This window comes from Vulpes lagopus, chromosome 9 (assembly GCF_018345385.1).
Source record: "Vulpes lagopus strain Blue_001 chromosome 9, ASM1834538v1, whole genome shotgun sequence".
NCBI classification, from domain to species: Eukaryota; Metazoa; Chordata; class Mammalia; order Carnivora; family Canidae; genus Vulpes; species Vulpes lagopus.
The window spans coordinates 7,681,141-7,702,493 of NC_054832.1; the positions used below are offsets into that span (position 1 = coordinate 7,681,141).

At 47.7% G+C, this 21,353-nt stretch overlaps 1 long non-coding RNA gene across 1 annotated transcript; it reads left to right on the forward strand.

Moving 5' to 3' along the window:
* Nucleotides 1-1,700: 1,700 nt before the first annotated feature.
* Nucleotides 1,701-17,435, forward strand: LOC121499115. Its single transcript, XR_005990013.1, has 3 exons — nt 1,701-1,820; nt 3,014-3,862; nt 17,204-17,435. It is a non-coding gene; the product is annotated as an uncharacterized LOC121499115 (long non-coding RNA).
* The last annotated feature ends 3,918 nt before the right edge of the window (nt 17,436-21,353 follow it).

The following is a 21,353-nucleotide window of genomic DNA, read 5'->3' on the forward strand; positions in this document are numbered from 1 at the left end:
TCTAAAATTTAAATTTTCCCTAAGATTAATGTAAACTCTTAGTTCCTGTTATTTTTTAACATGTATTTATTAGTTATTATTGAAACTGATGTGTTCAAAACTATGATTTTACCTGAGCATGATTTTAGACACTTCCTATTTTTTTCATTTTTAATATTTAAAACATTTGTAATTATCTTGCATTTTCTATGTGACTCAAATAATTTAGCAGCACATTTTTATTTGAGAATGATGGTGGTAGTAGTGCGTGAGGTTAAGTATTTTAAAAAATTATTAGGTGGAAAAAAGCACTTAAAGCATTTAGCACAGTGCCAGGCACACGGTGGGGGCACCATCAATAACTAACTCCTTTTTTCTCCCTTCCCTCCAGAGCTCTATTCTTGGCATCCTTCTCTTCTCCTCTTCTAGATTCTGTGTCAATAAACGATTTAGGCCACCCCAAAATTTGTAGGTTTTTTTTTAAAGATTTATTTATTTATTTATTTATTCATGAAAGACACAGAAAGAGGCAGAGACACAGGCAGAGGGAGGAGAAGCAGACTCCATGCAAGAAGCCCAATGCGGGACTCGATCCTGTAAATCCAGGATTAGGCCCTGAGCCAAAGGCAGACACTCAACCACTAAGCCACCCAGGGATCCCTGAAATTTGTAGTTTTTATTCATGTTATAATTTATAAACTGTATGGAGAGGTTTATCTGTGTTCTTGTATTTGTGTTCTGCAGAGCTCTGAACCTTATTCATGTAAAGACTTAGGAAAATTGTACTGTCCTCTCCTCTCCACCCCCCACCAGCTTTTTAAAATTTTGTGATTGCTTATTCTTTGTTCTTCTGGAACTGGCACTACTCATGATTTTGAATTTTGTCCTACATAGCAAGCTTTCTGGAACGCCTGCCTGGGTGGCTCAGCGGTTGAGCATCTGCCTTCAGCTCAGGTCATGATCCTGGGGTCCTGGGATGGAGTCTCACATGGGGCTCCCTGCAGGGAGCCTACTTCTCCCTCTGCCTATGTCTTTGCCTCTCTCTGTGTGTCTCTCATGAATAAATATAATCTTTAACAAAAAAACATATCAAACTTTCATTAATTTCTTATTAATTTCCCTGTCCATTATGAGATGCTATCAATCACCTATTCTTTGCATTATTTAATTTATCGCAGTGCTTTTTCTGTGTTACTATTTGCAAAACTAATATTAATTGTATTTTTAGTCTCGTTCCTGTTTTTCCTGATTGGAGTCAATGGTCTTTTTTATTTTTTCTAAGTGTGTGTTTATTTTTTTAAATGTGTCCTTGAATTTCTTTCTTTTTTAAAGTATTTATTTGAGAGAGAGAGAGAAGGAGAGAGAGAGAGAGAGAGAGAATGGGAGTGGGAGTGAGCATGAATGGAGGGAGAGGCGGTGAGAGGGGGAGAGAGAATCTTAAGCAGATTCCACACCCAGCGCAGAGCCGGATGTGGGGCTCGATCCCAGGACCCTGAAATCATGACCTGAGCTGAAACCAAGAGTCAGACATTCAACCGACTGAGCCACCCAGGCAACCCTCCTTGAATTTCTTTTTAAAACGTGTTGTCTTTTGCATACTAATGATGAAACCAAGCCGATGTGTATCAGTTAGCTTTTGCTGTATTAAAAAAAAATACCACAAAACTTAGTGACTTCTAACAATACATGGATTACTTCTTACTCTCCTGTAGGTGAGTTGGGTAGTTCTTCTACTCCCGTCTGGCTGCCTGGGTGTGGATGGTCTAGGACTGCCTCACACTTCGTCTGGCAACTGGAAAGCATGCTGCCGGGCCTCAGACACGTGATCTTCCAGCCTTCAGGTAAGCTGACCCAGGTTTCTGCATATGGCAGGCCCATGGCTCCACGGGGCAGCAAGAGAGGACGAGCACAGCTGCCCAAGCAAGCCTTGGCGTGCACCACATTTGCTGAGTTCTCAGTGGTTAAACTTGAGTCCAAGGCCAGCCCAGAGTTTGGTGTGGAAAAGCATTACCAAAGGGCCAAGAGGGAGGGTGAGGGATATTGTGTAGTCATGTTCACCAACTCCTTGTGTTCAATATTTTATTTCTTTTTTAAAAAAGATTTTATTTATTTATTCATGAGAGACACACAGAGAGAGGCAGAGACACAGGCAGAGGGTCCCCTGCTGGGAATCTGATGTAGGACTCGATCTCAGGACCCCAGGATCACACCCTGAACTAAAGGCAGATGCTCAACCACTGAGCCACTCAGGCGTCCTTCATATTTTATTTCTTATAATAAATCACTTTTAGAGACATGCTCCTCCTCCAATTTATTAGGTTAATACTTCCATGATCTTCTTGAGTGTTCTTTTCTCACTGGTTTTGGTAAGTTTGGTGATTTTTTTTTTTTAAGGCAGGATGCACAGCCCTTGGCTTGGGGTCATGTCACCTCTGTTCCTGCTCATCAAATATAAGTGAAAAAATGCATGGGTGACGGATCATCATGGCTTAAGTGCAGACTTTGGGCTGTTGAGTAGTCTTTCTAAATGTACTATTTAACCCATTATAACCTCCCCCTTTTGCCTTACCTTCAGAAGGTGAGATATAACAGACAGGCACCATTCGTGATATCGGCCGAGCTTTCCTTGATGTGAATACAAATCCCATAAGCCCTCTTTAAATATTGCTGCTATCTTTGGTTTTCGAAGATGGTTTGGAATTTTGCCTTTTTCTTTGTCTTCAGGGTGTTTTAATAGAGTATCACATGTTAGCTGCTGCATTGTTAACCTGAGAGTCTAGGAAAGCAATACCAAATATGAACTTTACCCTAAATAAATTAACCCTTGGGGCACCTGGGTAGCTCAGTGGTTGAGCGTCTACCTTTGGCTCAGGGCATGATCCCGGGGTCCTGAGATCGAGTCCTGCATTGGACTCCCCTGCAGGGAGCCTGCCTCTCCCTCTGCCTGTGTCTCTACCTCTCTCGCTGTGTGTCTCTCATGAATAAATAAATAAAATCTTAAAAAAAAATTAACCCTTACATACATTTCTTGCAGGTTTTGTGAACATCAAAGGTGTTGATGTATGTAAGGCAGGACGCACAACTCTTGGCTTAGGGCCATGTCACCTCTGTTCCTGTTTATCAAATGTAAGTGAAAAAATGCACGGATGACGGATCACCACAGCTTAAGTGCAGATTTTGGGCTGTTGAGTAGGAGTTTCACGGAGATGCCGTAAGGGCACAGGGGTTAAGTGGGAACCCTCGCAGGTGGCGGGCACCCCAGTTCTGGCAGCGTTTCCAAAGCAGGGATGGACAGGGGTCAACTCTCAGATGGGGAGTTGGGCAGATCACTTTTCAGGTTACCGCTCAATGTGTGATTTTCTGCTCCTGAAAGAAAACGTTTGGCAAATTATCCAGTATTGTAGTCATCTTGTGTATGGCCGTGATTTCTCGTTAACTTTTTCTGCTGAGAGGACATCATTCTGATTCAGTAACTCTGAGTGAGGCTGAGGACATGTGATTGCAAGTAGCCTGGGTGCCTCTGACAGAGGTGGGTTACATCAGGTAGGTGTGAGAGATGCTGGCACGGAGGGAAGCGCGGGTTACCTGGGGCCAGGTGGCTGGGGTCTGCTCTGAGCTCCACCACTGACTAGCTGTTTAACCTGTTCTATTATCAACCTCTGACATCCACTACGTGCTCAAGAAATATTTGTTGAGTCGATGAGCTCACCTCTGTTGCCTTGGCTTTGATATCAAGATTTTTTTTTTTTATATCAAGATTTTGAATAACGCCTGCCATGGGTACTATGCGTGTTGAATGGAGCAGGGGACCAAATACACCTTGACATGCATTTGTGGCTGGAAAAAGGGTAACTCCTCTGTTTGTTCCCGGTTGATCTCATAGGTATGTTATTGTTTGAAGCAATAAATATTAGACGGTTTCTGGCATTAACCCGAGCCGAATTAGCCCTCTGCCTCTTGAGATGGTCAAGGATGACCTTTGTTATACAGACGCGTTGATAATGTTATTAGAGCCTCGATGTGAAGAGAGACGTCATAATTAGGCCATAGAAACCAGTCCCAGCAGTGGGTTGTTCAGTGCGAAGATGATTCTGGGTAGATTTGGGTGTCGGAATGACATCATTGCCAATTGTATTTATTGCTTCTAGGCCAAGATTTTATTTCTCTGTAAAAATGTCATTTATTCAACAAATTGGGATTTATAGAATAACTGATTAGGCAGTAAAACTACTTCCGCTATTAACGGTAACACCTTCTGGAAATATGAGCAAGGGCCTGTTGCCGATAGTTTAAGATTAAGATAAAATTTTTACAACCGGCAATTGGAAAATATACAAAAGTGTAAGTAAAGTATATTACCTTGAGCTTCGCCGAGTGAGGATATCCTGCAAATGTGAAGTATAAATATTTAAAAGTGTCGTTAGGATACACAAAAGGCCTCTGGTGGAGGCTCTCTGGTGTTGCGGAAGCCAGATTGATGTGTATGAAGCTGCTCTATTCATGAATTTCCATCCCTGCTTTATTCACGATCCAGACATTTCTGTTCAGACATAATCATCTGACACGAGGTTGGGAAGGGAACTTACAGGTCATCCAGCCCAGTGATGACAGTCGCGAGGCCTGCAGGCCTCTGTTCCCCGGTTTCTGCTCCTGGCAGGCATCACTCATCTAACTCCTGGCTCTTGGCAGTTGCATCTGTCTGGTCGAGGAACTCTCGAACACGGGGCTCCTGGGAGTCCCCAGGGAGTGATGCACGTTGGAATGTCCTTGGAGATGTTTGGCCGTCCCCTGTTTAGGTCACAGTAGGTCACACGGGTGTCAGTGGCAGAACCGGACTTCAGTTCCAAGTCCCGATCTTCCCACGGGGAGCCACTTTCCTGAGCGCACGGGGCGGGTTGGCATAGGCCAGCGAGGAGGCCCGGGGGCAGGAGCCCGTCCCCTGTGTCGCCGGCAGTGGCTCTCTGCGGTGTGGCTTCAGACAAATCCCCTCACATTTCTGGGCCTATAAAGTTTCATGCGTATGAAGTTAGGGATAATTATCCATCTCCTAGGGCTTTTATGAGCATCAAAGGAGGTAATGGACACGAACGTGTCTCTCAGGTTTTGAATGTGGATGAATTTATGCTGGTACAATAAAAAGCAGCTTCCTAGAATCTCCGGGCAGCCTTTTTTTCCAGGCATCTGAGGAATTATCCTTTTAAGTGCCAAATATTTTATTTTAAGCATTTTAGATGCAAGTTTTTTCTATAATGGGTTACACACTTTCCTGATCTTTTAAGCAGAATGCAATAAACAGAATTTGATCTTTCGGGTGACTCACTGGCATTAAGAGAATTAACTTTCATCAGACAATTCCTGGGGACTTCCCGAGGCATGGGGCATGCCTGAACGCTGGTCCCCACTGATGGGCGCTGGGCGCCTGTGGCCTCTCTGACTTCTCGTGTCCCCTCTTAACGCATTTGTTCAGCCGTCCCCTTCTCAACCGGCATCTCTCTCCCTTCCAATCTCACGTCTCCTAGGAAGGAGCGTCTCTCTCTTGCTCTCTTTCTCCTTCATTGCTTTTTCTGCCTTGCTGTGGATCGGTTAGACAGATAATCGAGTCTTGTAACAAATCAGATCACGACCGTCATATTCACAACTGACGTTTTCTGGGCGCCCACACACAACAGAGCTCCTCCTTGCCACAGCCAGGTGTGCAAGGTGAAGTCTGGAAGTCATCCTGCCTCCGCTCCATCTTCCACCACATGACCAATCCCCTTGCCCCTACACTCAAGACATGCCTGGGATGTGTCCTCTTCTTACCACTCCCTCAGCCACCACTTGGTCTGAGTCATCTCTGCCACCCCCCCACCTGGCCTGTCTGCATCTGGGCTTGCCTCTGAAAGCCTGGTCTCAACACAGCAGCCAGAGTGGCCCTGTAAGACATTACCCACTCCCTGGTACTCCCCAGCTCCAACACAGGTAATGTTCCCCACCTTGCACTCAGAGCACCAGTCAAGGTCCTCTGTGTGGTTTCCTGAGCTTGGAAGGTCTGCCCTCATTGCCTCTTTCTCCTCCTGTCCTATGACTCTATCAGCAGCAGCCACATTTGCCTCTTTTTTTTTTTTTTAACTTCAAACTCACACATCTCATTCGGGCCTCAGGGCCTTTGCACTTGCTGTGTGCTCTGCTTAGAACACTGTCCCCCAGGCTTCCACTTGGCTCCCTCATTCCCCTTCTTCAGGTCTCTAGTCAAAGACCTCCCTTAACCATCCTGGTTAAAATTTTAGTTCCCTCTGGACTCCCTATAGCCCTCTAGGTGGTATTTTTCTCTGCGTCACCCACCATCTATCATGTAATATCTTACTTTTTTTGTTTGTCGCCTGTCCTATAGAATGTTAGACTAGGGGTTCCCTGGGTGGCTCAGCTGTTTAGCACCTGCCTTTGGCCCAGGGCGTGATCCTGGAGTCCTGGGATCAAGTCCCAAGTCAGGCTCCCGGCATGGAGCCTGCTTCTCCCTCCTCCTGTCTCTCTCTCTCTCTCTGTCTATCATAAATAAATAAATAAATCTTAAAAAAAAAAGAATGTTAGACTATTGTCTGTGTTTTCCCTGCTGTATCCTTGGGTGTCTGGAGCCGTGCAGGGCACAGTTGAGGTGCCCGAGAAGTGTTTGTTGAATCTTCAAAAGAATGAACAAATGAATGTGATGAATACCACGCGGAAGAGGGAAGTAGGGCTTTGGAAGTAAATTGAAGAGCAGAGCTGGGATTTGGAGCTGGCACCTGTAGGCTCTAAAATATGTTAGAATTTTATCCATAATAAACGGGCTGCGGCTCAGGTGTCCTCCCAGGAGTGGAATGAATGGATGGTGGAGGGAGTATTTGGCTTGTTCTGTATTTCTGGTGCAAAGTCAGATTTTGTTTCTCTTCTGATTTTTGGCATTTCAGGTAAGTGAGGTTGTCAGATACAATCCTTTGCTCATCCATCAATTTACCCAGCCAGTTGTTTCTCGGCAAATAGTCCCTGATGCCTCCTGTGTGCCAGGCAGTGAGGTCAAAAGGTTGCTGCCCCAACCGTTGTTCACGGCCTCCCCAGGAGACCGGGAGGGTGCTGTGAGGGCATGCGCAGTGACTGCCAGCCCTGCGTGGGAGGCTTGTGAGAGGCTGTGAGTCGGGGAGGCCTTGGGCAGTTCTGAAGAATTCCAGGTTGCTTCCCGGAGAATGAAGGGATGGCGTTGCTGGTGCTGGGGGGCTGCAAGTAGGTGAGCAGAAGGCCAGGGGCTGGTGGTGAGTGGGGAAGACAGGAAGGAAGCCTGGATCAGGTCAAAGGGTGCCTTGATTATGGTTATTATTATAAGTAGTAATATTTTAATTTTATTTTTTTATATAAGACAGACAGAGAGAGAGAGAGAGAGAGAGGGCACACACACATGAGCAGAGGGAGGGGCAGAAGCAGGCTCCTCACTGAACAGGGAGCCCCATGTGGGGCCCTATCCCTGGACCCTGGGATCATGACCTGAGCCAAAGGCAGCTGCTTAACCGACTGAACCAGCCAAGTGTCCCATATTATTATTATCTTAATTGGTGAATAACAGCAAGAATCTTTTGAAAAATATAAAGACAATTCTTTGTTTTGTTTTGTTTTACATCACTTTATTTTTGCTTTACAAAGGCCTTCAGTGGGGACTCCTGGGTGGCTCAGTCTGTTAAGTATCTGCCTTTGGCTCAGGTCATGATCCTGGGATCGAGCCCCTCATTGGGCTCCCTGCTCAGTGGGGAGTCTGCTTCCCCCTCTCCGTCTGCCCCCACCCTGCTCATGATCTCTCTCTTGCTCTCAATAAATAAAATCTTAAAAAAAAAAAAATCAACACAAAAACCAAAGACCTGCGATGTAGGAAGCATGGAGCTGAACTCCAACATGACAGTCACCGAGAAGGCCTGCTTCCACTAAGGGATGCTCCTCTCCCCTGGGCCCCTCAGCACCTTCTGCTCAGAACCCACAGGGAACGGCCCACCTCCTTAGGCTGCAGGCCCTGGGGCACTGTTGTAAGGTCTGAGGCATCTGCTGAGCTCCGACACACTGTCTCAATGGCCTCAATCTGTTTTGACAGAAACGTTCTCACTTCCCATAGAAAAGGTCCAGGTGCATTTCGCATGCGTTCTGCTTTGACGGCGCTGCTGTGCACCTTTTTAGGAGCCCAGCAGAGCGAGGAACGCTGGTGTGTCCAATCGAACCAAACATATTCGTGTGATAACTCATTTCAGATCAGCCTCGGAAAAGCTGTGATGTGACTTCTGAAGGGGACTTATGTGCTGCCTTAGTAGCTTTTCACCAGCTGTGCCCAAATGCAGAGTGCCTCCGGGACCCTGGTTTGTGTGACCCTGAGGCTCTGGTCTGCTTTAAAGCCACACTTCTCTCCCTGCAGATGCTGGACCCAAGGCGATTGGGTTCCTTCCCCAGTTGAGTTGAAGAGCACATGAGCTACTCTTCCCGCCTTGTCCTGGGGAGGCAGGGCTTTCACTGTGGTGTCTAAGATGGGAAGCGGAGTCCAAGGGGTCAGGAACACCCAGTGGATAAGGATCTTCTCATATGCTTGGGCCTTTTGAGTCCCTTAGGAAGATCTTTGTAGCTAGCATGAAGACTGAGTGCCCATGAAGGTATTTGTGTGTGCTGAGCTTCCGAGAGAAGGGACTTGCCACATCGCCACCCCTGGAAATGGCAAACCCTTAGGGCAGCTCGTTCATTTGTTCACCCATGGGCTGATTGATTGATTGATGCATCAAGTACTCATTAAATACCTGGGAAGTGCTGGATCTTTACTGCCAGCACTATGGCTGTAGCAATAAATAGGGTACACGGTTCATGCTCCATGAGCTTGCTTCATTCATTTATTCATTCATGCATACATGCAGGCATGCATTTAGGCATTCATTCATTCATGAAGTGGCTAAGGGCATGGTCTTTGGAGCCAGACCAGCCTGGATTGCAATCTTAGCTCTATCACATTTTATGTAGATGACCTCGGCGAGTCGTTTAACTTTGTGTGTTTCACCCATAAATGGGGATCATCATAATGCCCAGCTCTTAGAGTTCTTATGAGGTCTGCCTACCGCATAGTAAGCTCTGTTTCATTCAGAATATTTAATAAGATTGGGGTGCCTGGGTGGCTCAGTTGGTTAGGTGTCTGACTCTTGATTTCAGCTCAGGTGAGGTCATGAGATTAAGCCCAGTATCAGGCTCCATGCTGAGCATTCTTTCTCTCTCTTTCCATCTGACCCTTCCCATTCCCTCCTTTTCTAAAATAATTTTTAAAAAGAATATTTAATAAGATCTATCATGCGCCAGTTCTGTACTGAACATAGCAGACACAGTGGAGATTAAGCTCAGTATCAGGCTCTATGCTGAGCATTCTTTCTCTCTCTTTCCATCCCTTCCCATTCCCTCCCTTTATAAAATAATTTTTAAAAAGAATATTTAATAAGATCTATCATGTGCCAGTTCTGTACTGAACATAGCAGACACAGTGGAGAAGGCTGTAGTTTTGGGCCTTATTTTCATGAAGCCTCTGGTCTAGTGAGGGAGACAGATGCCATTCAAATGATCACTGATCACATAGGGAGACATAAGATCATGTGTGCTGTGAGGACCCCAGAAGATCAGTACAGGGTCTGTGAGGGAGAAGAGCAATCTTCCCTGGAGAATTGTTGTCACATATCCGCAGAGGGTAGAAGAGGACATGGCATTAGCAGACACTTGGGCAACACCCTGGAAGGAACACCCAGTGCTTTGAGCTGAGATCTAAAGAAGAATAAGCCTTAAGGCCACATGGAGTAAGAGAGGGGAAGAGAACTAGGGAAGAGCAGCAGTAAAGACTGTGGGAGAGGGGAATTTGGCAACTGTGCAGGTATGATCGAGGGTGTGGTGAGTGGAATGCAGAGGAGACAGTGGGGCCAGATGGTCCTGGATGGGGAGGCTGGGCCAGAGCCTCAGCAGCTGTGGCCAAGCCTTTGATGCTTATTCTCAAAGCAATGGAAAACCACTGGAAGCCTTTAAGCAGCCCAGTGGCAGAATCAGATGTGTGTTTTTAAAAGATGACCCAGTGGGAGGGTGGACGGGGCCAGAATGCATGGAGGGGACTGTTTAGAGGGATAGTCATTGGCTTTCATGAGGTGATCCACAAGAAACATTTACCCCAACGTCTCAGTGGCTTCCATCAGCAAAGCTTCATATTTCACTTGCACGACATTTCAGCCACGAGCGGCTCTGGCTCGTTGCCAGACGTCTTCTTCAGTCTGGGACCAGGAGTGATGGCGAAGATTTTATGTGGCAAACATGGTTCTCACGGCAGAGGGAGAAAAGTTGTGGTTGTCCACAGATGGGTTCTTTAAGCTTCTGCTCAGAAGCAACATAGTTGATGGGTCACATGTGATTGATCCTATTTAATCGAAAGTCACAGGGTGCGGTCTAATGTCAAGGGGATGGGGAATTACCATTCCTCCCGATGGAGGGACAGGACAGCAAGCCACATATCAAAGGCTCTGATGGGAAAAGGGAGTGAATAGTGATGGCGGGAGTCTATGCAAGCGATGATCATGGGGATGGAAGAGAGGTTTAGGAGACAAAGGCGACAGAGCTCAGCGCCGTGCTGGATACAGGGACCGGGGGAGGAAGACGTGTCAAGAATGTGTCCCAGGTGTTCTGGGTGAATCATGCTCCACCCACATCCCTTGGGCCTGACCATTCTCAGAATGTTCCAGCTGGCTCCCCCAGCAGTATGTTCATCCTGCACCAAAGGGAATCGGGAGCCACATGAGTCTGCATTGCCCATGTGAGTGTGTGGACCGGACGTCCTGGGGAATTGCCCCTCTGGAGCAGTCCTCAACCGATGACTTCTGGGAGTTGATATGTCACTACTCACAATCCCTTGACCCGCAGGTAGGAGGATTCTGAGGTATGTGTCCATGTGTTTCATGGGATTAAACTCCAGTGATTCACTGTCAGGGCTACATTAATCATCTACCCTTTAGTAGCTGACATCCTTTCCAATATAATTTTCCTACTGGTGTTTTCCACATCACCGAAAGAGGGTACTTGCACTTGAAACCCTGTCTTGGGGTGTGCTTCTTGGGATGCCCAAATGAAGACATCGTGTGCTGAGCCAGGGATCACTAGGATTGGGGGGAGGGTCATGAGTTCTCTGGGAATGTAGGCAGTTTCAAGTAGCTCCACAGCATTTTTGTGATGATGTCAAGTAGGTTGATAGAAACACGTGTCTGGTGTAAAGAGGCTGCATCTCCATAGGAGACAGGATTATGGGGCTCATTGGCATTTAGAATGCAATTAGCTCACTGTCTAATGGAGGGAGAGATACCGCTACAGACAGTTCTAAGAAAGTGAGAAATGTTGGCTTTGGAGGTAAGGACTAAGGACAGCGAGGACACAGAGAGAAGCGTGGACTCAGGCATGGGAGAGCAGGGGAGGGGACCAGGGAGGCTCCCGGGGGCTGGCTGCTGGTCAGGAGAAGGGGATTGGAAGGTTATTCCAGACCATGAGGCTGGGGAGAGAGCGGAGGAGAGCACATGTGGACCCTCCAGGTTCCTGTCCAAAAGGAAGAGGAAGAATTGAATATTTCATCTGCAAAATATCTTAAATGAGCTAGAGGAAGAATTCACAAGGTGTCAAAATATAAGATCACACTTTGTCTTTTTTAAAATAAATTTATTTATTTATTCATAAGCGTCAGAGAGAGAGGCAGAGACACAGGGAGAGGGAGAAGCAGGCTCCTCGCTGGGAGCCCAATGTGGGACTCGATCCCGGGTCTCCAGGATCATGCCCTGGGCCGAAGGCAAATGCTCAACTGCTGATCTACCCAGGCAACTGAAGATTACATTCTCAAAAGGAAAACTAGATAATGCCATCCATTGTCCTTGTACACATAAGCGTGTCCTGGAGGGCAGGCTGGGGTCCCGGTGCTCTGTGCAGGGACTGTCCTCTAGGGCAGGCTAGGGTCCCGATGCTTTGTGTGGGGACTGTCCTGGAGGGCAGGCTCCTTTTTAGGGGCTCTACATCCATGGCCTCATTTTCGCTGCCATCTGATGGGGTCACTACATTATTATTCCCATTTAATAGCAGGGAAAATAGACACAGACTAAAGGAACAGAGCCAAGGTCACACAGCTTGCTTGGGGTCGGGGAACCGGCTCACCCCAACAGCCTGGTTCTTAACCACCGTCATCAAATTGACCGTTTGGTTTCTCTGAGGCTGTGGAAGGAGCACAGAGGCTTGTGTTAGACCCACCAGGAGCTGAATCATGGTTCTACAGTTTCCTAAAGCTGTAAAATTTGCAAAGGAACTTAACCTTGTTGATCCCATTTCCCCATTTCTAAGGGGTATTAACGCTTCCCTGGTCGGGTGCTGAGCAAGGCAAATGGGGTAATGAGCACAGAGTCTCCAGCCCAGGAAGGTGTTAAATAAATATTAGCCGAAGTGAACTGAGGGGTCATTGCATATTGCTTTTCCACTTAAAAAAATATGAACTGTGAGAATTTTTATTTTTTTTAAATAAGACTGTTAAGCCCATTAATGGTCCATGAAATGATATTTTCTTATGGCAACTACCATATATAAGTGGCATTAAGTGGGAGCTTCGTGGGTGATTATAGGAAGGGCCCTAATTATCAAGAGCTATGTTAAAGAAACAGTCCAAAGGAGGAGGGCCGTGGAGCGAGTCGCGGTGCATCCGTGCAAAGGAAACTAATGCACTAAATGGGTGGTAGTGATAATCACTGTGCTCCCTGGGAGGAATAATAGGTGATATTTACTACAATTTGTCTTTCTGAAAACATATTAGGAATGCATTACTTTTATCACAGCCAGAAAATCTTAAAAAGTGAGGAAAACAAAGAGTAGGTCAGATTTGGGAAACTCCTTTTTGGATTACACCTAGCAACCACGCTACGATGGGGTCCATCTTCGGCCTATTAACAACTGGACATATACTGAGAACTCAGATGTTGAGAGTCAAGGCTCTTTGCTGGTCTTTTTTTTCTATTAAGATTTTATTTATTTATATAGAGAGATACACAGGGAGGGGGCAGAGACACAGGCAGAGGAAAGAGCAGGCTTCATGCAGGGATCCCCGATGTGGGACTTGATCCAGGGTCTCCAGGATCGTGCCCTGGGCTGAAGGCAGGCACTAAACCACCGAGCTACCCAGGGATCCCTTATCTTTTTTTTTTTTTTAAGGTTTTATTTATTTATCCATGAGAGACACAGAAAGAGGCAGAGACATAGGCAGAGAGAGAAGGTTCTCTGTGGGGAGCCTGATGCAGGACTCAATCCCAGGACCCTGGGATCATGACTTAAGCCAAAGGCAGATGCTCAACTACTGAGCCACTTTACCCATATACATATAAGATAAAAATTATTTAAAATATAGCATATTATTATATATAACTATAGTAACATATGGTACACGATTATCATAGAATACATGCCATATTATAGTTACAATACCCTGCCAGTCCCCGAGTCCTATTAGTTTACCTCCTGTATAGCTCTGAACTCTGGTGGCTTCTCTGTCCCTCCTCATCCTCCTTGTCCAGGCCAATAGCATCTCTAACATTTTGACTCAGATTCCATTTCCACAATCACATCTCTCCTCTTGGCCCTGCAGTCAGCCAATGGGACAGGCTCTATCTCCAAGAGAGGGGATCTATGTCTTCAGAAGGGTGTGCAAATTAGTAACTTTATTGCCACTTCTAAACCACTTCTATTGCTCTGATGATTTTAGCAACAACAAAGACATTTTTGGAATCTCAATCTGTGTGACTCCTCTCTCTTTGTCTCAGGGAAAGCAGGAAATCCTATTAAAGATTCCTTCAGCCCCGACATCGTATAGCCACGAAAACGAGGGAACCAGGATTCGTGGGGAGGGAGGCTTACCCCCAAACCAAGCAGCTCGTGCCTGGCCCACATCCATGATGTTGGCCGCTCTTAGTGGAGGGAGGTACTGACCCCTCTGGGGAGGCAATGAGGACCCTTCATGTGTCACCGTCCTGGGCCACCTGGAAGCCCACGGCTGCCCGCTGAAGCTGTGGCCAGTCTTCATGCGGCCTCAGGGGCTCCTGCTCAGGGCCTGTCTCCCTGGGCCTGTGGGGAGCATTGCACCTGTCATTCTTTCATCGAGAGCGAATCTGGTGGAGGATGTACTGGTGGCTTCACGGCAGCGTGGGGGGGAATCATTGAGATCGCTGAGGTGGGCCTCCCGGGGCGGTGGTACTCGGCCCCCAGCTCCCTGCTGCTAATGAGGACCCAAAAACGAAGTTGTGCAGCCCGTCTGTGGCCATCAGGACACGTGCTCCTCTGCACCGAAGCTTTCAGCCCATCGTCATCCATTTGTTAAAGTTCAAATGACTGAGCCTCCCTCTTGTTTTACGTCCTGGGCTCAGCGCTCGTGTTTCGGTTGTACGAGTCCATTAATTTCAACGTCCCTGCTCGGGGTTTAGTCTGAACAAGAGGTCTCGGGGTTTATATGTGGGGGTGTCGGGGAAGCAGGGGAAGAGCCAGTCCTCACTCAGGGGGGTGACGTGCCAGGTCCGGTAGAGGTGCTTGGTCCCTGATTGAGTATTTATTTCCCACGCCGCCCTGTCATTCTGCCCATTTTGCTGATGGCAGGGAGTTGCCATCATGTGCCCCCAATGAAGCAGCCAGTTCATGGCCCGTTCATTAGCTGTGGCTCTGGAGTCCCAGCTGCAAGGCCTGCACCACGCACTGCCTCCAGGACGGGGCTGGAGCTTGTGAGAAGACCCAAGGCAGCGATGGGGAGCCAGCCGAGCAGAGGGCCTGGGCTCGAAGACTTCAAAGTCAAAGCTGTAGTCCCATCACTTACTGGCTGGGCGACCTTGGGCAGTTCACAGCCTGGCTCTCCCGTGTTCAAAATGGGCATTAATCCCATTAACAAACCTGTCGGGGGCCCCTGGGATGTGCCAGGCTTTCTTCTGGGTGCGGGGCCCTTGGTGGTGAACAAGGCAGGAGGGGTCCTGTTACATGAGGATGAAACGGTGTAGTGAGGGAGGAGCCGAAGGACAAGCGAAGAAAGAAACAGGATCATTTCAGGTAAGAGACCCAACAGGGTGGATGCTAAGAGGCGTCCTGTGGGAGGAGATGTGTCCTGGGATTGATTGTTGGTTGGTGACGACCTTTCTAGAAGGTGCTATGGGAACCAAGACGTGAGCAAGAAGAAGGGGCGAGCCCCAGGAAAGCCAGCGAGGCAGACGTGTGCTAGTTGCCTGGGGCTGCTGGAAAAACGATAACCTAGTGGTTTAAAATAGCACAGATTTACTTTCTTAACGGTTCTGGGGGCCAGAAGTCTAAAATCAGTTTCTCTGGGTTCAAGCCGAGGTTTTCTGCAGGGCTTTGCTCCCTCCGGAATCCTGGAGGATCCGTTTCCTTGCCTTTCTTGGCTTTTGAGCTGCATTCCTCAGCTCCCAGCCCCTTCCGAGCACCTTTGGATCTTTCTCTGCTTCTGCTGGGTTGCCTTCCCCTCCCTGTGTGTTGTCTTCCCCTGTCTCCCTCTTACGCTTAGGAACACATGTAGGGCCCGCTTGGTTATCCAGAATAACCTCCCCATTTGCAGAATCCTTATCGTATTTACAAAGTTCCTTTTGCCGTGTAACATCCATAGGTTCTAGGGATTAGGGCTCGGATATTCTTTGGGGATCTCTCTTCAGCCTACTGCAAAGGCCTTCCAGGAAGAGGGAAGAGCCCACCCAGGGCTCTGACTATAATCCTGCCCCACGGTGGGCCATGATGAGGAGGATGTGAGGTAGTTTTGTAAAGAGCCAGAAGGTCGTTGGTTATTATATAGTGACTCCCCCAAAGTGTTAGATCTCATAATGTTTCCTGGAAGGGGAGTCAGAGGGCAGAGGGGGCTGCATGAGCTGCTGAGGTAGGGTGGGAAGGCTGTAGGTTGGAAGAAAGAAGTGTCTGGGGGGTCCCGAGTAGCGACCCTGTCCATGTAGGTTGCTCAGGGAGTCCTAGCAAGACTCGGAGATGCGTGCATCTATGCCCAGCCTTTATGGGTGGCCCCACTGCAGGAAAATGGCCTGCCCACCAGCTTCCCGGGGACTAGGAGGTGCAGCCCTGGAAAAGGAGCAGAGGGCAGACAGCAAGCAGATCCTACCCCAGCAAAGTTCTCCCTCGGCCTGCAGAGCCCTGACTGCAGGCTTCTCTGCGGGGCCCTGGGGTGCTGACTGGTTGCCAGTGGGAGGTCAGGCACGTGGAGATCACACACAGGAAGCTTAGACCTGGCAGTGGTTCTCACTGTGGCTTTGGGAAGTCCAGGGAACCTTCTTGGGGTTTCCGAGCTCTGCAGTCCAGCTCACAGGCTGGACGAGCAGATGGGGACAGGGCCTAAATCCTGGCCAGAAATAAAAGAGGGTGCATTTTACTTAACTTGGCCTGGGCTGCTTGGCCGTGAAGGTGAACACCCTCATGAGTGATGATACAGCAGGCAGGAGTCGAGTTAAGCTGAATCTCTTTTTTGTGTCCATCCATGTTTTGCAGGTGGGAACCGGGGAGGTCCAGGCGAGGACACTGTATGTAGGCTCCAAACCCAGGTCTGGGGAGGTGGAGTCCAAACTCAGGAACTTTCCTTTTCACTTTGAGGTCTCCCCTGGAGCCCACTCAGACAGGACTGGTGAGGCAGGACCTGAAAAGCATGACACGGGAAGTGGTATCCAGGGCCGGCGGAGCTAGGGCTGTGCCACCTGCGAGGGCAGGGGTGCAGCAAATCCAAACTGAGTAACCCGGAGGCAGGTCACTGGAGAGATGAGCTCGGGCAGTGCTTCCTTTGAAAGAAAATTGTGAACACGAGCGGTTCTGTGCAACTTGTACCCTGCACTTTGAGGGATGAACGGAGGCAGCAAGGCTTTACCTGCAGTTTTAACTCTTCAAGGCCTGGTGGTGGGGGTGGGGGTGAGGGGGAACCGGATAACACAGCACCTTTCGGGAAGATGGCAGGGCGCTTGGAATTAGGGGCCCAGCACTAGAAGCACAGACTCGAGTTTGAATCCTGGCTCTATCCCTATTAGCTGTGCGACTGTGGGAAAGCCCTGTGACGACTTGGAACCTCAGTTTCACCATATGTGCAATGGGATAGCATTGCTTCAGGGATGGTTGTGGGGATTGAAGGAGGTAGTGCACACATTGTGCTTGGGATGCAGTAAGTGTGTTTGTTTTCTAGGGCTGTTCTGCGAATCACCATCAACTGGGCGGCTTGAAAGGGAAGAAATGTATCCTGGCACAGTTCTGGAGGCCGGAAGTCCAAAATCAAGGTGTTGGCAGAGTCACATTCCCTCTGGAGGACGTGGAGAGGAATCCTTTCTTGCCTCGTCCAAGTTTCTAGAACCTCCTGGTGGTTTTGGTACTTTTTAGCTTGTAGTGGCATCACTCCGGTCTCTCTGCTCCGTCCTCATCTGGCCTTCTCTGTGTTCCACATCTCTCTCTTTCCTTACAAGGATGTCATCCTCCTCTAGTAGGGCCTCCACTTGGTCACATCTGCAGAGACCCTGTTTCCAAAGGAGGTCACATTGACAAGGACCCGGGGTCAGGATGTCAGCCTGTCGTGTGGGGGGACACCATCAACCCACAGCAGTATGCACTGAATAAAAGGTGTTACTGCTATTATAACGGTATTTCCCGCCCGAGCTGGGTAGAAAGTGCCAAGTTTCAGAGAGGAAAGCACTCTAATCCCCTATTAAATTTGTAGGAAAACACAGTCCATTTGTTCCTTCTGTGTCAGTTGCACAGTTTGGGCTGAATTCAACTGAAAAGGTCACCCAGCGATCATGCATAATGTGGAGCATTTGTGAAGTGTTGGGGCGATTTGGTGAATTCTTTGAAGGCAACGGGCTCAGGTCAGGGTACTGGCAGCTCCCCATTGAGAACACGGCTTCACACAAGCGTTCCTGTAAGTTGCCAACTCTAAACCCCAACCTCCGTTCAGAAGCCCCCAGACCTTTAGTTACCTCAATTCAAGTAATTACCTCAATTTGAGCACCTGCCAGGACAGCCACAGGAGCAACTGTCTCTTAGGCGAAGGCTTCTCAGTCTCGGCCCTATTGATTTTTGGACTGCATGGGTCCTTGTCATGGGGCCTGTTCTGTGCACTGTAGTAGGTTTACAGCAAGCACCCCTGGGAAGGGGTGCCTCTGCCTGCTAGATGCCGCCAGCACTCCCCAGTTGTGACAGCCAAGATTGTCTTTGGACATTGCCAAATATCCCCTGAATTGCAGCATCGCTCTCAGCAGAGAACCGGTGGGTTAGAGGAAGGAAGCAAGCAATTCGGTGATAAGAAAAGCGTGTGGACATTGTTGAGGTAGGGGTAAGCAGTACCGTACTGTGGATGCTGTTCGGCTGCCCTCAAATTTAACGTCACACCTGTGAGGATAGACACAGACCCACGAAATGCTATAGCACTTTTTGGGAAGAACTTGAATTCATGACACGTTCAAGAAATCATTTTATCCCTTCTCTCCACCCCCCCACCCCTTAATCCAATAAACATTCATTGGGAATCATCCATGTGCCAGGTACTGTACACGGTACCGGCAGGCACCTGGAGGTACCATAGCTCCCGGTGTTATTTCTATGGATGTGCCGAGTAATCAGCATAAGGTTCTGAAATCCAGGAACTATCCACCACCCCCTAAAGAGAGAAGATGAAACCAAAGTGTCTCCTCAAAAAGCTATGTGCAGGGGACATGTGGAATGCAGCTGAAGGTGTAGGCACAAGACAAGAAGTATTGTGGAGGAGGCATTGTGGCCTCTAGTTGATGGGGCAGGAGAAGCAGGGGCATTTTCATAGGAGATACATCACTAAGGAAGGTTTAGAAAGAGACAAGCCAGTTGGAAGGAGAGGGGAGAAATTCTAAGCTAAGGGAACAGTCAGTGGAAGGACAAGGAAGCCCGAGTCATCATAGCTTGTTAACAGAACCCTTGGAGAGTGAAATACATGATTTCCAGAAGCTACAAACCAGTGGATGCAGACTTCATTCAGGTGTGTTCATGCAGGTGTGTGGCCTGAAGAATGTATTCATTCATCCGTCCGTCCATCCATCCATCCATCCATCCATTTGATTAATTATTTTACTTGTAAACATTCACAAATCTGGAGACTTCGTCTAAAAATTAATTTTTTATTTCATTTAAAGAAATGAAAGATCCAGTTAATGAGTGATGGTATTAATGAGAGAGAGAATTCTTGGTGGGAATTCACACATAGAAGGAGGAAAAAATATTAAAGATACTTAGTGATTGTAGCAAGTTCTTAAACAGAGGAGCAAAAGAGGGAGAGAAAACATGGAGAATGGGAGTAATAGGGCTTCTTTTGACTATAGTGAAGGGGCAGACACAGACGGGGAAATGGGTTAGTGGAGTCTTGATTTCCATAAAAGCTGAAACTCTCCAAATACCATTCGTGGCAGTGGGCACCTGCATTAGGACATTTTGCAAGGAAACCACGTACAAATGAAGGAATCAGCAGTTAGACACAGAACCCATCTAGTCGGCTCTACTTGGGGGAACATCTGGGTTGGAGTTTTAGCAGGGTTGTGCCACAGATGAAGAATGGGGTCCAGAAGGAAATAAAGACTCCTAACTCTGGGAAACGAACTAGGGGTGGTGGAAGGGGAGGAGGGCAGGGGGTGGGGGTGAATGGGTGATGGGCACTGAGGGAGGCACTTGACGGGATGAGCACTGGGTGTTATTCTGTATGTCGGTAAATTGAACACCAATAAAAAAATAAATTTATTATAAAAAAATAAATTTTAGATCAATGATGAAAAAAATAAATATGTTTTAAAGATAAAAAAAAAGAGAAAGAAATAATTGGAATTGTGAATAAGAAGGTTAACTTGAGCCTACCCATGCAAGATGGAAATTTGGATAATCTGTATCCTTGTTCCTCCCACTGACTTATTTATTATCGTGTGGATAATAAGGAATTTAGCTGTGTTTCTATCTACACTTTCTGGAAGCAGTGTGTGCTGGCAAAAGCTGGAAGCTCACTCATCTGGTAACCTGGGAACATTAATTGGATATGGGTGCGTTTGTACTTGCCACTTCCTCAGAGTGGCCTCTCTGGCCTCACCATCCACTTGAGCATGAACTGGAAAAATGGAGTGTCCACTCCTTGGTCCAGGGAGTAGGTAGGTAAGATGATTACTGACCCACGCTGAGGGGCATGTGGCTGAATAAGACAGATCCAGCAAAGCCTCTTCACGCAGGATTTTCTTAAAGGATGCTGCTTCTAAGCCAGGAATATTCAATTTATTATAGGGTTACATTCGCAAGTAGATATTGCCTTTTCATGTCCCCGGGGGACCCTGGATATGAGCTATAGTTGGTGGAGTAGGAAGTGTAATCCCTGGGGGGATGGGAAAAATATCATTTCTATTGGGTTCCCTTGATTCAGACTCTAAGGCAAGGTTTTTTTTTTTTTTTAAGATTTTATTTATTTATTCATGAGAGACACACAGAGAGAGGCAGAGACATAGGCAGAGGAAGAAGCAGGCTCTTTGCAGGGAGCCCGATGTGGGGCTGGATCCCAGGGTCTGGGATCTGGGATCATGCCCTGAGCGGAGGGCAGATGCTCAACCACTGAGCCACGCAGGCACCCCCTGGCGACAAGGTTTTGATTGCAAGTAACTTATTTGGGAGGTAATCCCAGTTCCTATAGAGAGATGAGAAGCAAGAAGTGGAAGGGAAGGAAGCCGATATAGCATGCTGCAGTGAGCGCGTTAACGGTGTGCGCAGCTGGGGCCACTGAGGACCTCTGGGAGGTAGTGTAGTGTCCTTGTCAAGAAAGGAGGACACTCGGGCCTTTATCCCCACCTCCATCCATTACGACCCGAGCTCCCTCTGCCATTCATTTGTTCTCTGGTTCTTTGCAGCCTGTGGAGTCCATCTTCACTCTCTCTCTCTCTTTTTTAAAAATATATTTTTATGTATTTATTTGAGAGAGGCAGAGGGAGAAACAGACTCCCCGCTGAACCTGACATGGGGCTTGATCCCAGGACCCCAGGATCATGACCAGAGCTGAAGGCAGATGCTTAACTGACTGAGCCACCCGGGCACCACCAGCTTCACTGTTTTGTGGTTGGTTTTGTCATTTGGGCTTGTGACCCAGATTTCGTGTGTGTGCATATGTGCTTGTGTATAAATTATTCTATGCATTTTAGATCTTTCAGTAACATAAATATGTCAGACTTCTATGGATTAACCAATTCCGAGAGCTGATCTGTTGAAATGAGATTTGAGTCAGCCTTCCACAAGAATCAACTTGGTCAACGAGCATGAAATACAAAAGCAATAATCGTGTTTTACCAGCTTTT